Source organism: Acinonyx jubatus, chromosome B4 (assembly GCF_027475565.1).
Source record: "Acinonyx jubatus isolate Ajub_Pintada_27869175 chromosome B4, VMU_Ajub_asm_v1.0, whole genome shotgun sequence".
NCBI lineage: Eukaryota > Metazoa > Chordata > Mammalia > Carnivora > Felidae > Acinonyx > Acinonyx jubatus.
The window spans coordinates 21,661,045-21,676,437 of record NC_069387.1 but is presented as its reverse complement, the minus strand read 5'-3'; the positions used below and the strand labels follow the sequence as shown (position 1 = coordinate 21,676,437).

At 41.2% G+C, this 15,393-nt stretch overlaps 1 protein-coding gene across 2 annotated transcripts in view; it reads right to left on the bottom strand.

Moving 5' to 3' along the window:
• KIAA1217 (KIAA1217 ortholog) overlaps window positions 1-15,393 on the bottom strand; it is a 747,790-nt gene that overhangs the window by 702,394 nt on the left and 30,003 nt on the right. For both annotated transcript variants that reach the window (XM_053225397.1, XM_053225396.1), the window contains exon 2: window positions 7,675-7,750. The gene's annotated coding sequence lies outside the window, so the exon portion shown is untranslated. The remainder of the gene's footprint in view (window positions 1-7,674; window positions 7,751-15,393) is intronic.

The following is a 15,393-nucleotide window of genomic DNA, read 5'->3' as shown; positions in this document are numbered from 1 at the left end:
ATTTATTTATTATTGAGAGACAGAGAGAGATAGAGCATGAGTATGGGAGGGGCAGAGAGGTGGGGAGACACAGAATATGAAGCAGGCTCCAGGGTCTGAGCTGTCAGCACAGAGCCCGACGCGGGGCTCAAACCATGAGACCATGACCTGAGCTGAAGTCGGACGCTTAACCAACTGAGCCACCCAGGCGCCCCCAAAAGAGATATTCTTATGGGTCAGTAAGATTCTCTGGGCCCCGTAGTCTTTGCTTCCTAAATGGCTCCTTCTGGTGGTCCTGAGGCCCTTCTGCCAGCTTTCTTGATTCCTTCTTCACCTCCTACGGTCTTTCCCTTTCCTTCACTCCAACCAAGCAAATGTTCTTTGGCACTTTGTTTAATCCTTCCAACCCCATCTCTCGACCTCTTTCCCCATCGCAGCTGGCAGAGAACGATCCCCTTTGCCATCACCCCAACCGCTCTGTTTTCCCACAGAAGTTCTCACTCAAATTCTAACCCATACAAATAATGTTGGCACACCAGGTAGAAAAGTTGAACACACACCTCTGCCTCCCAGACACCTATCTGGGATGTAGGTTAATGGAGGGCAGGGAACATGGTGCAAAAATGTCCAGCACAGTCCTTAGAATAACGTCAGTGTTTACACAGGGTGCAAACTAGAGGCGCCCGGGGGGCTCAGTCGGGTGAGTGTCCAGCTCTTGGTTTGGGCTCAGGTCATGATCTCACAGCTTTGTGGATTCGAGACCCAGACTGGGCTCTGCACTGGCAGTGTGGAGCCTGCTTCGGATACTCTTTCTCTCCCTCTCTCTCTGCACCTCCCACCACCTGCGCTGTCTCTGTCTCTCTTAAAATAAATAAATAAGCTTTTGAAAAAAGGGTGCGAAACAACAGGAAAATCTGAACATTGCGAGCAACCTAAGCATGGATCAGTCTTTGCTCGCTTGTGGACAAAATCGGAAGCAGATGTTTTTCTCCATTGCCCTTCGCATTTGCACCCCCTCCCTGATGAACTTTCTCTCTTCAGCCCTCTCCCGATACAGAGATGGTATATACTATTATATATACCACATATATATATGATATATATATGATATATATATATACCATGTATATATATCATATATATATACACACAACTAAAATAACTGAGATTCCTCAGATGATTCATTGAGGGTTCTCGCTCGGCTAAGAGCCGCCCAATGGAACACGCCAAATCACAGTGCAGCGGAGGCTGTTCCCAGGGTATCCATGGTAATCAGCAACATGAAAAAGTTACAATCAACTTCCAAAGATGCCTACGTTATGTCTGGGAAGATGCAGAGGCTCAAGCCAGACATACGGAGCAACTCTGGGCAATCATATCATGTTAGCACAAACATTCTGGCCAGGATGAAGATAACTGGAGTGCCAGGTACTGTGTTTCCAAATAACTGAAGTCAATGTTTATTCTATTATTCATTCAATTTATAAAAACACTTCTTAAGCATTCATTATATGCCAGGGAATGCTGTTGGTACTGGGCATATAGCAACATGGAAGAAATAATAAAAATTCCCTGCTGTTTCGTTGGCAAAATGATGATAAACAGACACTGACTAATAGAGAATCCTCACTCTACAGCAGTCTTTAGAGGTTGTGATGGTTAACGATGCCCAGATATTTAGTCAAACATTATCCCGAATATTTCTGTGAGGGTGTTTTTTCGGATAATATTAACATTTAAAGCAGTGGACACTGAGTAACACAGATTACCCTCCATAATATAGGTGGGCCTCGTCCAATCAGTTGAAGCCCTAAAAGAACAAAGACTGACCTCCCCAAACAAGAAGAAACTGTCAGTGGACGACAACCTTCAGACTTGAACTACAATATGAGCTCTGCCCTGAGTCTCCAGCCTGCCCTCCCACCCTGCAGATTTTTGGATTTGTCAGCCCTAAGAATCACATGAACCAATTCCTTAAAATCTCTCTCTTTCTCTCTCATGGATATGGGTATGGATACGGCCACACACACACACAAACACACACACACACACACACCCTCTATTGATTCTATCTCTCTGCAGAACCCTAATACAGGGGTATCCTGATTTTGAGGGGAAGATACCCAGGGCTCGCATACCCCTACTCATACTACTACCATGGTGGCATCATCACGTACTTCCCAGCACTGATGGTGGAGGCACTGGTTACACTGCCTCTCCTCTGACAGCCTTCATGACACAGTCTGAGTGGGACCCCACCTGGGTTAACAGTGAGCAAGGAGAGCCTGCCCTTTGGAAGTCGGACCTTGGGTACCTACCGTTGGCGCCTCCTTAACATCACTCGTTCTAGTCTGTTCTCTGAGCAATCATCCAGTTCAGCTGGCTCTAAAGGTCACCCACAAACCTTCCCAGGACTGGAAATCAATCTTCAGTTCTGAGCAACATCAGTCCGCATCCTCTGCCAGGTTCATGCAAATGTCAAAGCAGCAGGAAAGTGCCACAGTAGGAAATGGCGATCAATCCTGCCCCAGAGACAGCAGGCTGCCTAGCAGCTCATACACTTGCTAACTAGAAAGCCTGGACACCACAAAGGCCTGCTCCTGTCTTTAAAGCCCTTAATTCCAAAGTATCCCTTTTTGTCACTGGAACTGGCCTGGATCCAAGCACCTGAGGCATTTCCACGTGGTCTGGCTCCTGCTCATGCTTCCCCTCCGCATGAAACACTTTCTTCCCTTTTCTACCAGAAAACTATCCATCTTTCCAGCCTTGCCTCAAATGTTACATTTGCTCCAAAGTCTTTCCTGACCCCTGCCAGGAAAAATTAATTACTCCTTTAACTGTGTTCCCAGAGACATTTAAATTTCTTCTGAAGATTAGAAAGGACATGTTAAAAAGCATGGTCATGTTAACCAAATATTCAAACATCAGCCCAGTGAAAACTGTCTAAGTATGAGAAGGTGCAAGTTTTACTGGTTATATCGTATTCTCTCAGTACCAACCTTGACAAATGTAATTTGTAAACAGAGGCTCACAACATTGGATAGCTCAGAGTGACAGGCTACCTTCCAGAGATGAGTTAGCTCATTAATCAGACACGACCCTCAAATATAAGAATTCCAAAATATAAAACTTACTGTGAAGTGTTCATGAGGTGGGTCCTGATCATTTCTCTCCACCCAGCTGGGTGCGAACTCCATAATTATAACTTTATATTAGAACGGCCCTCATTCCCTTTTATTTTTTAGATCTTTAATCCCCTAAAAGTGAATAGAATTGTACCATCTTCAAAAGAGTACAGACAACTGGGGCGCCTGGGTGGCTCAGTCGGTTAAGCGTCCGACTTTGGCTCAGGCCATGATCTCACAGTCCGTAAGTTCGAGCCCCGCATCAGGCTCTGTGCTGACAGCTCAGAGCCTGGAGCCTGCTTCGGATTCTGTGTCTCCCTCTCTCTCTGCCTCTCCCCTGCTCCTACTCTGTCTTTCTCTCCTTAACATTTAAATCAGTGTTTAATAAATAAAAATAAAATATCAATAAATATAAAATAAAAAACATGTATTTATATGTATATAAAATAAATATAAAAAATAAATAAAAATAAAAATAAATAGACATTAAAAAAAAAAGAGTGCAATTTATTCCAGTGGAATGTCCTAATAAAATGTCCCCTCTTGCTGGGAATTGTCCAAACTAGCCCATGTCAAATCCTTTTAAATGCCACAGAAGTTTTTCTCCCTCAGGTTGATTTTAGCACATGTCAGACACCCAACTTAAAGGTGATTTGCAAAAGAAACAATAAAACTGAGCTACTCATGGAAATAGATGTTGGATGGGATTACCAACAGACTGTGCTAAGAACCACAAACACTCACTGGTTTTTGCCAAATTCATCTATTACCTGCAGTCCCTCAGAAGCAGCTGCAGTTTTGTTTTTTATTTTTATTTTTTATTTATTCAAACAAATTTTTTAAGTTTATTTATTTTGAGAGAGAGACAGAGTAACAGGGGAGAGGCAGAGAGAGAGCAAGAGAGAGAATCCCAAGCAGACAATGCACCGGGAGCACCGAGCCTGATGCGGGGCTCAGACTCACAAACGGTGAGATCATGACCTGGGCTGAAATCAAGAGTTGGATGCTCAAGCAACTGAGCCCCCCAGGCGCCCCTTGCAGCTGCAGTTCTGTCCTGAGCTTCTCATTCGGGTTTCCTGTGCAGGTCACATTCTAACATCACACATAAAGATAACAAAATAATCTTCATCTCACTGAAACTCCCAGCAATCTGCCTTTCTCTCCACCACAGCAGTGGTGGCGCCATTTTGGTTTTTTCGTCAGACAATCCAGCCCGTCGCTTATGATATTCTAGCAGAGGCAAGACGGTTTGGGCAGCATCTGCACACCCTGGTCGGCCTCAGTGGCTGGCACGTAAGAGGGACTGCCCACTCTACACTTGGTCCAGAGTCAGTCCCTACCTAGAGTGTTCTCCACCTCTCCCATACCCCGGCCTTGATGCTCTATGACGATGAAGGCAAATCCAGCAAAGACTTCCCACTCCCCATTATACGTGGCCACTCAGCAATATCTTATCACACCCCCCTTCTCCTGAACACACTGGTGCACACGGTCTCCGGGGCTCCACACCACCCTGGTGACCTGCTTTGTGACAGCCCCTCTCAAGTCTAGAAGCCTTTTCTTTTAGATCTTCCAAGAGCTCAGGTCTCCAGCTTCCCCACACTCACACGCCAGGACTTGTCACCAAGCACAACACCCTTAAATCCACCTGCATGCCATTGAATCCCTCAAGTTATCTCCTTCCCTGGCCTCTCGCCAGAGCTCCAGACAAATCCACCCGGCACACATCCCCTTCTGGATGTCTGGCGGTATCTTAACACAACAGAGCTCACGTAGACCTTTTTGCACCCTCTCTCAAAATCTGCCCCTAAGACTTGCCCCTATCAGTAAAGTGGCACAAGGACTTCTTCATTCAGGCAACATGACACTTACGTCATGTGCTCAAACCCTGTGACCACTCCATCAGCAAACCTCATCGGCTTTATCCCCTGCTTTCTGATGACTCTCTGGCACTACCACTCTGGTCCAAGTCACCATGGCCTCGCCCCTGGACCACAGCGTCAGCCCTTAACTGGTCTCCCTGTCCTTTCCTCCCAGTCCTTATTTTGGTGGGAGACACAGATATCAAACAAATAGATGCAACTTAAATAGTAAAGCAGACAAGTGAAAGGGAGCTTGGTCAGTCTGCCACAGAACATTAGTGATGGTTTTAAAGCAGACATTGAATCACATCACTTCCCTGTTCAAAGCCAACCCAAAGTTCCTTAGTACACTCATTGGTTTCTTTTTTTGAGGGGCTGGGGGAAAGGTGCGAATTAGAGGAAGTTTTATTTCTGTTGTTGACAATCTTAAACATGTTTTGGAGGGGGGAGCGAGGGATAACCGAGATTTCTACTATGTAATGCTCCCTTCCTCTGGTTCCGAGTACAATACGGCAGTGAGGATCCAACCTGAGCCCGTTGCTGCTTAAAATCCTTCCATAGCTCCTCACTGCTCTTGGACAAATACCAAAATCCTACTGTGGCTTGCAGACCCTGCCCCCACTGCCCTCCTTCCCCCAAGGCTGCAGTGAAGGGGAAAGAGGTTTACATGGGGCGGGGGAAGAGCTCAGGCTGTCATTCCTGGTCCTGCCACCTCCTCCCAGCAGCCCTCCCTGATTTCACCCCCAGGGAGTTCGTCTCTTCAGAACATCCCAAATCCTTGCCATCACACCCGAGGCTGGACAGGACCAGGTCCCTGTACAACTCTGATTGCCATTCTCATCATCCTTCACCCCGTTCTTTCCATAAAAGCGTTCTGGCAGTTGCATACATAAGCTCATTCTCTCTCAGGGCCCTCACTATTTCCTCGGCCTGGACTGCATCCACCCAGACCACCACATGTTCGTGCACTTACTTTGCTCTTATGATATTCGAAAATACCTCCTCAGAGTGGCTCTTCCTTTCCAGAACTGACCCCGGGCTCCCTTGTACTTGTCTGCTTTACTATTTAAATTGCATCTATTTGTTTGATATCTGTCCTCCACTAAAATAGGAACTGGGAGGAAAGGACTGTAATGAACTCATTCACCACTGACCCTTATTCCAGTCTCAGCTGGCAACTCAGGACGTCCAGGGCTGGCTCTGCAAGTCCTGCCTATGTGACTGTAGAAAAACATATCCCGAAACGACAGTGATGGCATCTCTGAGATACAGAAAAAAAAGAGTTTAGCTAAGCATCTAAATGTGCCTCTTTTCTTCAATGAACCATTTGTAAAGACCCTTATTTCCCATACCTGGGCCTGAGGATTGCCTGAAGGATTGAACAGGCATGAAATGAGAACTATTCCAACTGCAAAGGAAGAGAAAGCCAATTCCAAAAAGCATATTCCAGAAAGAAGGGGGGGAGGAAAGAAAAGAAAAAAGGAAGGAGAGGAAAGATACGGGAAAGAAGCAAGCAAGCAAGCAAGGAGCTGCCCAACAGTGACTTCAGATACAGCTCAGGGCAAGATCTTTGAACAATGCTCTTAGGGCACATATTCTCTCCCATCTCTCACCTGGCTTTTCCTCTTTATGAAAGCTGCATTCTCTCCTCCTCTAAACATGCTCCCTCTATGCAGCAAAGGAGTAACAACTATCAATTCCAGGACTGTTTTAGCTCAGTAGCTCCCATGGAAAGAGGGTTTCTTTCTCCCCACAGCCTTGTATCAGTCCCAGGAACGACTCGATGGGCCTGTATGTCCACCACTGGACAAATTCCTTGTCCGGGAATGCGACGATTACCCAGGCCTCAGTGCCATGCTCACCGCCCTGGTCTGTGAGCTGAAGAAACAGCAGAGCTGGGGCCGGACAATGTGGTAGGCAACCAAACTGAAGGAGGAGTGGGAAATCCGCATCCAACAGAACAAACCAGGATCTGATGAATGTCTCCGTTATCCCAGGCACCAAAGATGTTTTTCTATCAACCTGCACACCGTCTTTAGGTCTAGAAGAAAACTTCTGCACTCAGCAGTGATGAGGTGAGCGCAAACCTCCCACCCTGTACCTGCTCCCACACAGACCCAGGTGGACCTTCCCCACTGGCGAAAGGAAACAAAACAAAGTAACCCAACATGCTCACAGACGCAGGAGAAGCCCTAAAGCCAATCCCCCAGGACAACTGCAGAAATAAGATCAAGTCAAACTCAAAAGTGAATGAAACAGGTGAAAATGTCAGCACGCTTCTTTATCTACAGTTTTCCCTTTGGTGTCACCGGAATCACAGTCTCAAACACCGTTCAGCCACTGATAACTCTCAAGTCATTTCTCCAGCCTGACCTCTCCCTTGAACTTCGCACTACTGTGTCCAGTTGTCTACACATCGGCTCTGCTGACATATCCAGGAGGCCTCTCACACCTATGACATATAAAACAGAAGCCCTCCTCTTCCCAAATCTTCTCCTCTCTCTGTCTTCTCCTGCTCAGAGGTAGCAACTCTATGCCAGTTCTCAGGCAAATAGCCTCAAACTCATCCTTAATTCTTTATTTCTTTCACCTGACATCCAAAGCTTCAGCCAATCATGTTACGTCTGCTTCAAAATATATAAAAACCAGATCTAAAGCTGGTACTTCTCCACCACTACCACCTGGCCCGGGTCACCAGCATCCCTTACCTGGGTCACTGCAGCAGCCTCTCAGCTGGTCTTCTGGCCTCTGCCGTCAATTTCCAACCCAGAAGCCAGAGTGATGCTGTTAAAAAAAAAAAAAAAAAATTAAGATCGTGTCATGTCACATCTCTGTTCTCAAATCCCCTGCTGCATACCCATGTCATGAAGAAACAAGTCAAAGCCAAGAAGCCCTACGTGATCCGGCCCTCGGTGCCTCCCGACGTCACTTCCTAGAGGTCAGCCCCTCCCTCGCTGGCTAAACTCAAACCACCTGGGCATCCTTGTTAGTCCTCACATCCACCAGGCATACTCCTGCCGAAGGATCCTGGACTAGCAGTTTTTTGCACCTGGAGTCTTCTCCCCCAAATACTGGTAACTTCTTAGTGTGAAAGCAGCCCACACGCACCCCCATGCACCTCATTTTACTTTTCTCTAGATCACTTCTCCACCTGATGCACGAGTGTTTTGTTTGTTTGCTTATTCCCCGTGTCTGCTCTGAGGACGATAGCCTCCACGCGTGTAGGGATTTGTGTGTGCGTGTGCCTATTTTGTTCACTGCTGTATCCCCAGTGTCTGGAACTGTGCCTGGCATGTAGCAAGTGCTCAGTAAATATCCATTATCTATCTGTAAACTTCTCTTGTCTAAGAAAAGAGAAAGCGAAGTATATGGCTTAAAGAAAAATCCCGTATTGTGTTCCTTTCACACAGACTTTAATAAACAGAAAAACATTTTGAGCACTATCTGCTTTCTGAGCCCAATATGATTAAAGAATGATTAAATAAGAACTGTCTGAAATAAGACACAAGTGTAGCAAAATGAAATATGTAGTGGCTGAAACAAAATCAGTAGGCATACATAAAATCAATTCATACTGTGGGGAATAAACTTGAGAAGCATCCCCAGAATAAGAGCCAAATGAATAAAGTTGTTAAAAAAAAAAAAAATACGCACAAAGGGAATGGTGTACTTGAAGGACAGATCTTGGAGAGAAACCCGAAGAGTAAAAGAACAGACAATAGGAGGTTGGAGAGGATAAAATATTCCAGACCTAAAAAAGCAAACTTGAGATCAGAAATTGATAGTTTAACATCTTCCAGAAAAGCTTAACAAGCAGAAATAAATATTATGACATAGCCTCATAAAAATTTTAAACTTAAAGAATTTTTTAAGGAGTCCTAAAACCAACCAAACTGAGGGAAAAAATCCAACTACAGTTTCTTTTCCAATATCTCCTCTATAATTGTAAATGCCAGACGACAAGGCAGTTTACAACACATGGAGGAAGAGAGTTTATGACTCAAGAATTTTATAAATAGTATGTGCTATTCATATGTTAGGGCAACATATGTTAAATACACCTGCAAATGAAGAATGATATAAAAAAATATCAGCCAGCGGATGAAAAAGGCTGATAAATTTACCACCCAGTAAGTTTCTTACAAAAATTGACTGATGACATATTCCAGCTCACCAGGTTAATGAAACTGTAAGTTCAAAAACTGAAGGCGTTTAACAGGAAATAACTAACCAGTAGGCATTGAAACTGGTTAACTGCCTGGAGATAATTCAATAAATATATTATTCATAGTTGTGACAAAAATAATATAGTCTAACAAATATAATTTTAATTATTATCATTATAGTAACTGAAACAGAATGCAAAACACACATTTATGGAAAAAAAAAGACATGTTGTTCGAAAAGATTTGTTTTTCTGTGTGTCGAATTCCATATTAAATTCATAGAAGTGTAAACCTGTGTGTGCACTGAGACAGAGGATAATGGGAGGGAAATTTGAAAAGCAAGAAATTAATTCTTCTTAAAATTTCAATGTAAGTACTAGTAGAATTTAAAACAGACTATCTACCTTCAATATGTAAAATCTTGGAATAAACCTAACAAATGTCTGCGAAACATCCATGGAAAAAAATGTAAAATTTTTCCGAAAGACACTAAACGCTCAAAGAGAAAGAAATGTCATGTTCCTGGGTCAGAATACTTAATTTTTTTAAAGATTCATTTCTTCTCAAACTGAACTTTGAATTAAATGCAATTCAATCAAAATCCCAGAAATTTTGTTTTATTTTGTTTTGTTTTTATAGAACTTGGAAAGTTGATTCCAGAATATATATGGAAGAGCAAAACGCAAGAACAGTCCTTGAAAACAAAAAAGGTAAAAGGATTTGCAGTACCAGATCTTAGGACTTATAATAAAACTATAGTGATTGATTGGGGCGCTTGGGTGGCTCAGTCGGTTAAGCGGCCAACTCTTGATTTCTGCTCAGGACATGATCTCACCGTTCGTGGGTTCGAGTCTGCCTCAGGCTCTGGACTCACAGTGAGGAGCCTGCTTTGGATCCTCTGTCTCCCTCTCTCTGTCCCTCCCCCACTTATGCACTCTCTTGCGTGTGCTCCCTCGTGCACACTCCCTCATTCTCTCTTTCAAAAATAAATAAATGTCAAAAAAAAAATTTTTTTTTTAACTATAGTGATTGATCACCATGGTGTGGCACTGACTTAGACAAACGAAACAGAACAGAGATGACACTCTGAGCCTCTCATATATGAAAACATGATGTAGGGCAGAGGTGGTGTTGAAGCCCACAAGAGAAAGGACAGACATGTGATACATGGTGCTAAGACAACTCGTCGCCCATCTGGCAAAAATGAAATTGAATTCCACATCATATCATGCTCACCGCACCAAAGCATTAAAGACTTGAACTCAAGAGTCAAAACCTAAAAAAGTTTAACATAAAGGAGAGTAGACTATGGTCTCAGGTAGGGAGGAACTTCTTAAATAACATGAAAAAAGAGGTAATGAAAGAAATTATCAATGCATTCAACTAACTTAAAATTAAGAATTTCTGTTCACAAAAAGATACCATGAAGAAACCCTCAAACACTGCTAGTTAGAGTGTAAAATGGTACAACTACTTTGGAAAACAGTTGGGCACTCTCGTAAAATTTAAATGTACACCTATCATACACCCAAGCCATCCTACTTCTAGGTATGCCAAGAGAGAAAGAAACACATGTTCATACACAGGCTTCTATGAATGTCTTTGTTTTCAATAGCCTAAAAACAAACAATGCAAATATCTAACAAAATGTGACTGGATAAACAAATTGTAATACATCCATATAACTGAATATTACCTAGCAATAAAAATGAATGAACTACTTATATATGCAACAACATGGATGAATCCAAAATAATTATACTGAGTGAATGCAGCCAGGCAAAACTGAATGCATACTGTATAATTCCATTTGTTTGTTGTTGTTGTTGTTGTTTGTTTGTTTGTTTGTTTTGAGAGAGAGAGAGAGAGAGAGAGAGAGAATCCCAGGAGGGACAGAGGAAGAGAGAAGAGGGGCTCATGTTTACCCTAAGCAGGGCTCAAGCTCACCAACAGTGAGATCAGACCTGAGCCACAGTTGGAGGCTTAACTAATTGAGCCACTCAGGTGCCCTCCCCCACAATTAAGCTGTTTAAAAAATAATACTATAAATAAAGTGAAAAGACAAGTCAAAACCTGAAAGAAGACTATATACAACACCTACAACCATTAGAGGAGTAGGGTTCATAATATATTTTTAAAAACTCCTTGAACCCAGTGAGAATAAAGCAAATAATACAGTAGAAGAACAGGCAAAAGACACAACAGGCATTTCACAGAAGAAGGACCACAAATGGCAAATAAACTAATAAGAAGATGCTCAATCTTGTCAGTAATCAAACGTAATTTTAAATAAAATAAAACTATTTTAAATAAATAATTTTAAATAAAACGTAATTTTAAAATCAAGATGTAGGGGCACCTGGGTGGATCAGTCAACTGAGTGTTCAACTTTGGTTCAGGTCATGATCTCACAGTCTATGGGTTCAAGCCCTGAATCAGGCTCTGTGCTGACAGCTCCGAACCTGGAGGCTGCTTCGAATTCTCTCTCTCTCTCTCTCTCTCTCTCTCTCACTGTCCCTCCCCAACTCGTGCTGTCTCTCTCTCTCTCAAAAGTAAATAAATAAACATTAAAAAACTTTTTTTTGAGAAAATCATAATAATGTCCCATTTGACTTCCATACATTTATAAAAAATTAAAAGTCTAACAATACAAAGTACAGGCAAGGATGCAGACCAATAAGAACTCTTACACATCACTGGGGAAAGTTAAAATCAAATGCCCCTCCTTCCAAAAACAATGCAGCCTTAACACTAAAACTGAAGCTTTTCATACCCCACAACCCACCAATTCTGTTTTCAGAAGAACACTTTGTAGAATTCTTGCACATGTACATTAGTAGATCCTTATTTATAACATTCATAACAGTATTATTTATAACAGTAACAAAGTGGACAAAACTCAAATGCAAGATAATAGATGAATAAATTGGAGTGTACTCTCTCAACTAAAAATTTATCAGGATAAATATGGATACACTATATCTAAATGCAACAACACAGATAATTCACAGAAATACCATATTGCAGAAGTTGCACAGAGTGGGATGTAATTTTTAAAAATTTAAAGAAAAAAGCAAAAGCAAACAAAACATTGCTAAAAAATCCAAACATGTGACAAACTTTAAAAATAACTTCAGGGGCACCTGGGGGGCTCAGTCGGTTGAGCATCCAACTTCAGCTCAGGTCATGATCTCGCAGTTTGTGAGTTCGAGCCCCACATACGGCTTGCTGCTGTCAGCCTGTCAGTGCAGAGACCGCTTCGGATCCTCTGTCCCCCTCTGTCTGCCCCTCCCCTGCTTGCACTCTTTCAAAAATAAATAAACATTAAAAAAAATAGTAACTTCAAAGTACAAGCCTTTCACCCCCTTGGTTAAATTTATTCCCTAGGTTTTTCATTCTTTTTGATGCTATTATAAATGGGACTGTTTTCTTCAGTTCTCTTTCTGATGGTTCATTAGTGGATAGAAATGCAAATGATTTCTGTATGTTATTTTATAGCCTGTAACTTTACAGAATTCATTTATTAGTTCCGATAGTTTTTGCTGGAGTCTTTAGAGTTTTCTATATATAGTATCATGTCATCTGTAAATACTGATGGTTTTACTCTTTCCTCACTGATTTGGGTGCCATTTATTTCTTTTTCTTATCTGATTGCTGTGGCTAGGACTTCCAGTACCCTGTTGAATAAAAGTGGCAAGAATGTGCATTCTTGTCTTGTTCCTGATCACAGAGGAAAAGCTTTCAGCTTTACGTCCTTGAGTATGATGTTAGCTGTGAGTTTGTCATGTGTGGTCTTTATTATGGTGAGGTATGTTCCATCTATACCCACTTTGTTGAGCTTCTATCATAAATCGATACTGAATTTTGTCAAATGCTTTTTCTGCATCTATTAAAATGATCATATAATTTTTACCACCTCACACCTGTCAGAATGGCAGACATTAACAACTCAGGCAACAACAGATGTTGGCAAAGATGCGGAGAAAGAGGATCTCTTTTGCACTGCTGGTGGCTACGCAAACTGGTGCAGCCACTCTGGAAAAGTCTGGAGGTTCCTCAAAAAATTAAAAATAGAATTACCCTATGACCCAGGAATTGCACTACTAGGCATTTATCCAAAAGATACAGGTATGCTGTTTCGAACCCCAATGTTTATAGCAGCACTATCCACAATAGCCAAAGTATGGAAAGAACCCAAATGCCCATCAATGGATGAATGGATAAAGAAGATGTGGTATGTATATACAATGAAGTATTACTCGGCAATCAAAAAAAAAAAAAAATGAAATCTTGCCATTTGCAACTATGTGGATGGAACCAGAAGATATTATGCTAAGTGAAATTAGTCAGAGAAAGACAAATATATGACTTCACTCATATGAGGACTTTAAGATACAAAACAGATGAACATAATGGAAAGGAAGCAAAAATCATATAAAAGCAGGGAGGGGGACAATACATAAGAGACTCTTAGATATGGAGAACAAACAGAGGGTTACTGTAGGGGTTGTGGGAGGGGGGATGGGCTAAATGGGTAAGGGCCATTAAGGAATCTACTCCTGAAATCATTGTTGCACTATATGCTAACTAACTTGGATGTAAGTTTTTTATAAAAATTAATTTAATAAAAATTAATCAAAAATACCCCCAAAAATAAATAAAATAAAATGACCATATAATTTTTATCCCTCATTTTGCTAATGTGATGCATTACATGAATTGATTTGTGGATATTGAGGCATCCTTGAATCCCTGAATAAATTTCATTTGATTGTGGCATATGATTCCTTTTAATGTATTGTTGAATTCAGTGTGCTCCTATTTTTTTGATGATGTTTGTATCTATGTTCCTCAATGATATTGGCCTATAATTTCTTTTCTGTAGTGTCTTTACCTGGTTTTGGTCTCGGGGTAGCACTGGCCTCTTAGAATGAATTTGGAAGCAGTCCATCCTCTTTAATTTTTTGGAAAAGTTTGAGAAGGATACATATTAACTCTTTTTTTAAATGATTGGTGGAATTCACCTGTGAAGCCATCTAGTGTTTGGCTTTTGTTTTTTGGGAGTTTTTTGATTACTGATTCAATTTCATTACTAGTGATCAATCTGTTAAGATTTTCTGTTTCTTCCTAAGAGAATGATAAACCTCAAAGACTGGTGCTTACCAATGAAGGGAAAGTGAGGAAGTGGATTGACTGGGGTAGGATTCCATTAAGTTGAATGCTGATGTTCTGGCTAAGCTGAGTTGTGGTTAAATTGCATGGTTCCAGTTACGGTAGTAATATAATAACTGAGATTTATTTTTATAACTTACTTGTGTGTTTCAATACTTTGTATGTATCAAATGCTACATGATAAATATATTTGAAAGAAAAATTTTACACTTACTAACATGGTAAGGAGCAGTAAGTAATATACAGATCTATAAGAAAAATATTAGAAATGCAGTAGATAAGTTGTCAGGTAACAAAGAACAACTTACATCACTATATACTAACTAATTTGGATGTAAATTTTAAAAAATAAAAATAATAAAAAAATAAAAAAACAAAGAACAACTTACCAAAGACAAAATGCAACCAGAAAACAAACTTGGAAAAGGATTCAATCTTACCTACAAACCAAAAACATAATTATTGAAGACCTAGATTACTGCCCATTAAATTATCAGCTATTATATACTCAAAATTCTACAGAACACTTAAAATCCTAGAAGTTTCATATACTACGATGGTACTGAAAAGTCAAATATCAAAACATTTCAGCATCTGAAAATATTCTTATATTTCTTTAATAATTTAGGAAAATTATAAGAAAATGAAAAACTAATGCTTAAATATTAGGCAACCATTGACAAATAAATTAGTTTTACTTTCCCCAAAGTCATAGGAACAGTATCCAAGTTAGTACTAAAGGAAAGCAAGCACATTGGGGCGCCTGGGTGGCTCAGTGGATTAAGCAACTGACTCTTGATTTAGGCTCAGGTAATGATCTCACGGTTCTGAGATAGACCCCCCTCCCCCCGAGTTGGGCTCTGCACTGGGCAGGGAGCCTGCTTAAGATTCTTTCTCTCCCTCTCTCTCTGCCCCTCCCCAAGTCACACCTGCACACTCTCTCTCTCTCAAAAAAAAAAAAAAGACAGAAAGGAAAAGAAAAGCAAACACCAAAAAACTTAAAAAAATAAAATAAATAAACCTCACAAAGTTAATTTAAAACCCCATAAGAGTTAAAAAAGAAAAATAATTTCGTTGGAATGGTGGATA